This window comes from Schistocerca serialis, chromosome 4 (genome assembly GCF_023864345.2).
Source record: "Schistocerca serialis cubense isolate TAMUIC-IGC-003099 chromosome 4, iqSchSeri2.2, whole genome shotgun sequence".
NCBI classification, from domain to species: domain Eukaryota; kingdom Metazoa; phylum Arthropoda; class Insecta; order Orthoptera; family Acrididae; genus Schistocerca; species Schistocerca serialis.
The window spans coordinates 890,794,194-890,802,141 of NC_064641.1; positions in this window are offsets into that span (position 1 = coordinate 890,794,194).

The window sequence follows — 7,948 nt, forward strand, 5'->3', positions numbered from 1 at the left end:
ACCAAATGACTAGACCGAAAGGCGTCCTTTAAAAGAATGCCGGCTACGGCGCGCACACTGTAACTTGCGCATACAATCATTATAGTTCGTATCAGATTGTACATCATCGGTTATACAAAGTCATTCATAACGTTTCCTGGTATTGTAAAATTACTGAAAAATAGCAATTATGATCTGTAGACTGCTTATAATGTGTGAGTGGCAAAAGAAAACTTTCATTAGCAAATATTTAATAAAAATGATGACTTGCTTCTTCCCAGAATAAATGTACTTTCTCGAAGTATCTCTTTTCTGAAGCAGTGAACGATTTATGTATCGGCATCTCATCCCACTTGCTTTGAAAGCGTGGGAACCTATCACTCGCTCTTTACTCCGTATGTAATGCAGTGCTGATACATTCACTTCGCTTACGTGAAATAGCAAAACTGGACATGAAGTAAAATGCGCTCTTATCAGCGAGTAAGGGTGAAACGTCCCCTTTGAACAATTTATACAAGACTGTGCTTAACCTGACACACAATGTTTTTAGCGCAACGCAATCTGACTTTCAAAATTCCCTACTAAAGAATGGCCCTGACTAACGTTAAACTATACCTTTCGCAAATCACTTACCTCACAAAAATCTCCGCTGCTCAAGCTACTGCAATACAGCGAGCGCCACTACTGCCAGCTAAATAAAAGATTCAAACTACTAAAGGCACTAACTACTGATAGGGATAGTTAGCAAATGAAAGATATTAATAGAGAACAAACAATGTATTTACCTTAATATCATCACAAGTCATAATATATATATCAGTTCATGACAAATTGCAAAGTTCCGCCATCTCTCTCCCCACATCCACCACTGCTGGCGGCTCACCTCCAACTGCGCAACGCTACGCGCTGTTCACAGCCAGCTGCCTAACACTACAATGGCGAGTATTACAACAATGCAAAGCAAACACAGACTGCCCACAGCACAGCCAGTGATTGTCATACAGAGGTGGCGTTACCAATAAAAAACCTAAACAGCCTAATTACATAGAGAAAACATAAACAGCCTACTTACATAGAGAAAACATAAACAGCCTACTTACATAGCCCCCATGCTCCCCACAAAAATTTTTACAAATGGTGTTGGGCACTGGCCAATACAGATTTGACAAAAATTTTTCACAATTACAGTAACAAAGATATAAAATGCACACACTTATTAATATTATGTTGGTCAAAAGCTAAAATTGTCTCACAGTCCATAAAGACAGTCCTAATCGTACATAACAGGAGAATAGCAGTTTTTTTCTCAAAGTCTGAGCAGTAGAAGAAAATGCACACGGAAGTAGTGGATTTCCATGCAGTCTTAACGAAGTAGTGTTGTCCTTCCAACGGAAAGACAGTGCTGACTCTTGACATGCATACAGGTAATGGGCCACAACAGAGCAAACCCACAGCAGAGTCAGTCGTAGTTTGGAAGAATATTGGTAGGTAGGTCATCACAGAACAGACCCACTGTAGTCCTGGTAGAGATCACGGTATTGGTGGGCCACCAGAGGTGCAGACCCACTGCAGTCCTTGTAGAAATAATGGTATTGGTGGGCCATCAAAGATGTAGACCCACTGTAGTCCATGAAGAGATGGCCAGCAGCCATCTGTTGTGACTGTGCAGGTGCACAATCACCATTGAAGAGTCTTGCGGATAATATAGCAAGTCCATAAACCACCACTTGTGCACTCACAAAGTTTTTGAAGTTGTCCTTAGAACCAGCAATGCTGTTATCCAGTCCCTTGCTGAGTTATTAACACACGTGCAAACACTATCAGTCCCTACTTCTCACATATTGTCCATATACTATGACCAACAGAAACGTGTGCAGTGAAATGGAACTTAATTTGAAGAACTGGTAACAATTACAATTTGGTAACATAAAAATACAATTACAAAGGTACAAAATACATCATTAAAAACATAATAATACAGATAACATTTGTAGTACAGGCTTTACAAAAGAATAGAAATAAACATATACATCAGTGTTACAAAAATAGTGACATAAGTACATACATAAAATAATGAGAATAGTTTTCGAAACATTAATTTCACACATGAACATTGAAACAGAACAGAATTGTAAACAACTTTACAAAGAAAATAACATATTATTAATGCAACTTATATTTGAGGATAACAGTATTCCTCCTCATAGTGAATATAGCTTAGTATTAGAAGAGAAAAAAAATTCTATGAAACAGTACACAGAGACAGGAAGAAAACAAATACTCAAGGGTACACAAACACATAGTGGGATAACACAAAAAGAAAGGACAGGGTTTGTGGTACTGCAGTATTTTGCATTATTTCTCGGAGATCTCCCTTCATTCGTCATTATTCGCAAAAAGTCCTATCTATACCTGCTTTCTGGATTCTATTCATATTTCTTTCAAAATAAATATGGCTCATTGTACAATACTCATTTAGGCCCAAACCGTTTTCATGTAACTTTCAAAGCATTCTTCCCCTATTCTCCATAGTTCGTTTCTTATATAGTCTACCCCCTCTTAAGCTAACTTAAATCTACTGAGCTCAGATATTAAACTAAGGGACGAGGCAATGCAGCAGCACATAAAACAATTAATATAAGCAGCAATGACAAGAAATACAGATTGGCAAAGCTAGCAGCAGCAAATGTAATAACTTATATCAAAACATGACATAGCTCAAGCAAAAAAGATATTACAGTAAAAACAACAATGCAGATAAAGGAAATGTATATTCACATCTTAATGTCTATGTAATTAAAGTGGTGCACCACAAGAAGTTATTCTACCAAAAGTTACCAATTACTTGAAAAGAAAATTATGAATGCAGTTACTAGTTCCTTCTTATTGTTCTTTCCTTTCCAAGTGCTCCTTTTTTAAAGAATGTGGATCATAAAATAATTATTTAATAGATCTGTTGACAGAAAGTGTTCACATTAGCAAATGCATTTCATTTTATAAAAGCAATGCTGCAACACAGCTGAAAAACAGGTATCAAATGAAATAAGCAATTACGCAAACCAAAGCATAAAAATATCATTCAATAGTCATGTGACATTTCATAAGTTAGTAGAAATTCTCTCAACTCTCGTAGAAAGACGCTTGTCGTAATCAGGTGTGCAGATGTACGAATATTTCTCGTCATTTCATTAGGCATTTCAGTAAATATCATAAATTACGAGCTCCACATTATACTTTCAACAAGGAAATGTCAATACCGAGGATAATGGCCTTCCCTTTTTTTTTCTACCTGTGCTTCCGGAAAGGCTAATGGCTTTTTTTTCGGGCGGCTGTCGCCCAGGTGGGTGCCCGCGACGCATTATGTGCAGGTGGTCACTTAACTTTCTTACGGAAATATTTACGACACCAGCTTCCGCTACGGTAACAGTCTCACATAATTCACAGGTCAAGAATTAGCGCTGCAAAACTGTAGAAACAAAATCCTATAAATATAAGTGTCCAAAAAAAATATTCGTCAGCATTGTGATACAGTCACACATTTCATAACTCTTAAAGTACGATTCTTGGTTTCCAACAACCTTTTCCACAAATCAGAGTCTCTAATCACTACTCATTATTCCTTACCTTATTCGTCGACACTTCTTCAGTATTTCATCATAAGAAATACGTAGCATAATAAACATTCCTCAACAACATAATACACATCGTCGTCGTAATAATAACATCATAACACCTCAGTCAAATCTCAAAATCGTCGTAGCTTCCTCCAATAATTAAAAAAATTCTCTGCTCATGTCAAAAGTGTCAGCTGCCTCAAACGTACTTTAAAAATCATGACCCCATACCAAATACATCATTAAAAGCTCTCATAGTATCACAATGGGTCCGAAAAAATATGAACAGTTTACAAAGTACAGACAAAATACAGTTTCATAAGTGTGAAGTTACCCAACTGTGTAATTGCGTAAACATGTGTCACTGACATAGTAAAATGAATGTTTGTTTCTCTGTCAAATAATCAGATAGCTGTGTAATTCTGTGTTAGAGAAATATGGTACCGATGTGTAAAGTTGTATAAGCAAATACCATATTAGCTAGGGCTCCTTGTGCTTGCCAAACACATGGTACACAAAGCAAGCGTGTACCCCCCTGAGGATTTATGTAATTATATCCTCAGGTGTTACAGATTACAGCAATGAAATGAAATATATCATGGAAAACTTTCTTTGTAATTCAAAAATCTTTAAAAACAAATGTTTTAAGTATAAAATTGATCACTCAAATGCGTGTACTGTAGCGCTAAATGTGCGTCTTGTTGCAACATAATCTGTGTGGAAGTGTCGTAGTTATCGTCCTCCGAAAGCTAAGTTCTGCATAAGTCAATGTACTTACCTCATAATACACAAAAGTGAAATGCTTTGCGTATAGATATCGTAGTTATTACGCTTATTGTTGTAATGAAGAAAGTACTGTACAGTAACGTATTGTTATGCCACGAAAGAGGCTGTCTCATTGTTGCTATACCACAAAAGTTACTACTAAAACATGTTTTTCTTTCCAGAAGAATTCAGAAAACTGTGCAGATATAAAACAGATACACCGCAAAAGCAACATTGTAAATTGTCACTCATTAGTAGCGTCGTGATAAAAATCGTGTAGCTGTCACATAAACTAACCTCTGTGTCATCTGGTATCTCTCAGAAAGCACTTTAAATTCAGAATGTATTTTCAAATAAACCAAAATGTTGCATTAAAATCTCATTAGCAGTACTGGTAAATGTTCTAAGTATGTGAGCCTTATAGTCGTTACGTAATCGTGCAACTAGCAAGCAAGAATGTACACACACAATAACACTGTGACGTCTGTTTACTATAACAATGCATTCGTCATTTCTGTTTAAATAAGTTCTCTTGGTTCTTGATTGGATATTTAACTTCAAACATTGTTGCATGGTAACAGTTTCTAAAGCATACTAGTAACGTGAAGTGAAACGTTTTATGGCAAAGACAAAGTTAAAAAGCAGATTATCTTTCAATAAACGGTTTTACATGTGAAATGTGGTGTAAACCTTTACTCTTCCTAGTACGCAGAGTTTCAACTTCAACGCAATTATCATGTGGTATACGTCGGATTCTGTAAGGTCCATTGTGAACTAGAAAGAATTTGTGACTCAAGTGTTTCTTCTTATGTGACAATGAATGAGCTTTAATGAGAACTTTCTGACCAATATACAGTTTCTTTGCATTTGCTTTACCGTGTAGTTTTCTCCTTTTGTCTGCTGCAGATTTTATATTTTTAAGAGCCAAATCAATTATGTCTTTGTGTCGAAGTTTACGTGTATTTGGGAAAGGTACAAGCTCTCTAATTCTGTTCGGTGGTTCTTCATTCTTTAGTACAAGAGTAGGTGGTAAAGCAGTGGAATCATGAGGCATTTCATTCAGCACATTTTGAAATAAGTGTAAATATCTGTCCCAATGCTGATGCTTTCTGTGACAATAAAGTCTGCAAAGCTTATTGATTTCTTTCATAATCCGTTCAGACGGGTTACAATGTGGTGAGTACAATGAAATAAAAACAGGTTTGATTTTATGGTTGCGAAGCATGCGTGACCAAACAGCAGATCTGAATTGCGGTCCGTTATCTGAAATGACTTTACTAACGTGTCCAACTTCACGTAAGAAATTTTTAACAAAGGCGTTGGATACAGACCGTCCAGTGGCTTTACGTAACGGTGTGAAAGAAACAAATTTTGAAGTAAGTTCAACAGCGACTAGAACGTACGAAAATCCATTAGATGTTCTGACAAGCGGTCCCAAGAGATCAACAGCAGCAAATTCTTTTAATTTAGAAGGAATAATAGGAAACAGCGGAGCACTATGGGAGATAGTAGATGGTTTCGCCTTTTGACAAAGTTTACAAATAGACAAGACTCTTCGAATTCTCTTTTCCATATTGTTAAAATAACAAGTCGTTCGAAGAATATGATAACATTTTCGTGGGCCAAAATGTGCGTAGCTGAAATGAATGTACCAAATGAGCTTATTAACAAAATCGTCTGGAATGCAAAGTACCCATAGCTTGTCATCAACAGTGCAGCGTTTGAAGAGTATGTTGTTTCTAACCAGGTAATAATGCCGAATCTGTGTGTGCGTCTTTTCATGCCATTTGCTCTTGATGTCTTTCCAAATCGGATCTTTATCTTGTTCATGAGCAATGTCCTTTAAAGATGTGGTGATGAAGTTTTCAAAGGCGACTTTCTGAATGTAAAGAATACTGAAATTTTTCTCGAGGTTGCCTTCTGTGGTACTTTTCTCAAGCCCAGCCGGTGCGCGTGACAGTGCGTCCGCAACAATGTTCTCCTTGCCGGGAATGTAGACTATTGTGAAGCGGAATTCTTGCAGAAACAATGCCCAACGTTTTAACCTGTCATGATTTAATTTTGAAGACATAAGAAATTGTAATGCACGATGATCACTGTATACTTTTACGTGCTTACCAGAAAGAAAGAAACGGAATTTGTTAAATGCCCAAACGATAGCTAAAGCTTCTAATTCAGTAACGGAATAATTTTTTTCAGATTTTGTTAGCACTCGGCTAGCAAAAGCAATGGTTTTCTGAACGGTAGTGTCATTTTCTATGGCTTCTTGAAATAAATGGGCACCAAGACCGACTTTAGAAGAATCCGTGCTAAGGCAGAAATCTTGTGACAGATCTGGATGAGCTAAGATTGGCGCGTGAAGTAACGCTTCTTTCAAAGAATTGAATTCCAACTGTGCTTGTTCGTCCCAGTTCCAAATAGCATTTTTTCCAGTGAGAGAACAAAGTTTTGGTGTAACAAGAATTTGCATATTCAGAAAACGACGGTAAAAATTTACGAGACCTAGAAAACTGCGGACTTGTCTTTTTGTGGATGGAACTGGAATGGCTCTGATTGCTTCTAACTTTTCAGGATCCGGCTGAATGCCTTCAGAAGAAATAATATGTCCCAAAAACTTCACCTTTGTCCTACCGAATTCAGACTTTTCCAAGTTAACTGTGATTCCAGATTCTGCAAAAATACGTAACAAACTGTTGAGGATGCGATTATGTAGTTCCCATGAAGCTTCTGCTATTAGAATATCGTCCACATATAAGGTGATGTGACGTTTTAAGAACTCAGGTAATATCGAATTTAGCCCGCGAATGAATGCTGCTGAAGAAATGTTCAAACCAAAAGGAAGTTTCCGAAACTGATAACAAACGCCGAAACAAAGGAAAGCTGTGTATTTTCTACATTCTGGATGAAGTTTGATCTGATAAAAGCTGGATCTGAGATCAATGGAAGACAACACTTTTACACCATTAAAATTTTGAAGAAGTTCTTCCATCGTCTGCGGCCTGTCTGTTTCAGGAATAATGATAGTATTGATTTGTCTCGAATCTAAGACAAGCCTGATCGATCCATTTTTCTTCTCAACAACATGTAATGGATTGTTGTATGAGCTTACTGCAGGCTCAATAATGCCCTCGTCAAGCATAGATTGTATTTCTGTTCTAACACGGTCCCTATAATGTGCTGGAATTACGTATGGTCTAACACAAAATTTAGTATGCTCACGAACAAGAAATTGGTATTGAAATCCCTTGATTGTTCCTGTTTTGTGAGTAAAAACTGTGGAATGTGCTTGTAAAATCTCATAAAGGTCCTGCCTATCAGTGTCATTACAATTCTCAATTATTTGAATTTTATTCTGAATTAACTTATTAGTGTCAAATGCGCCGTCGATATCATCCCTGTCAGTACTTGCAGAGTGATTGTTAGTGTCTAGTTCCGTAGAAAATTCCGAACTGTTGTCTAACAGAACGTAAAGCCGATTAATTTCCTCATCATGGTTTGAGAGCCAATCTTCAAATTTCAAAGCTATTGACTTACCTTCTTTTTCTAAAGTTATTTCAGCATCGTGAAAGTTTAAGATTGCTTTGTATTCA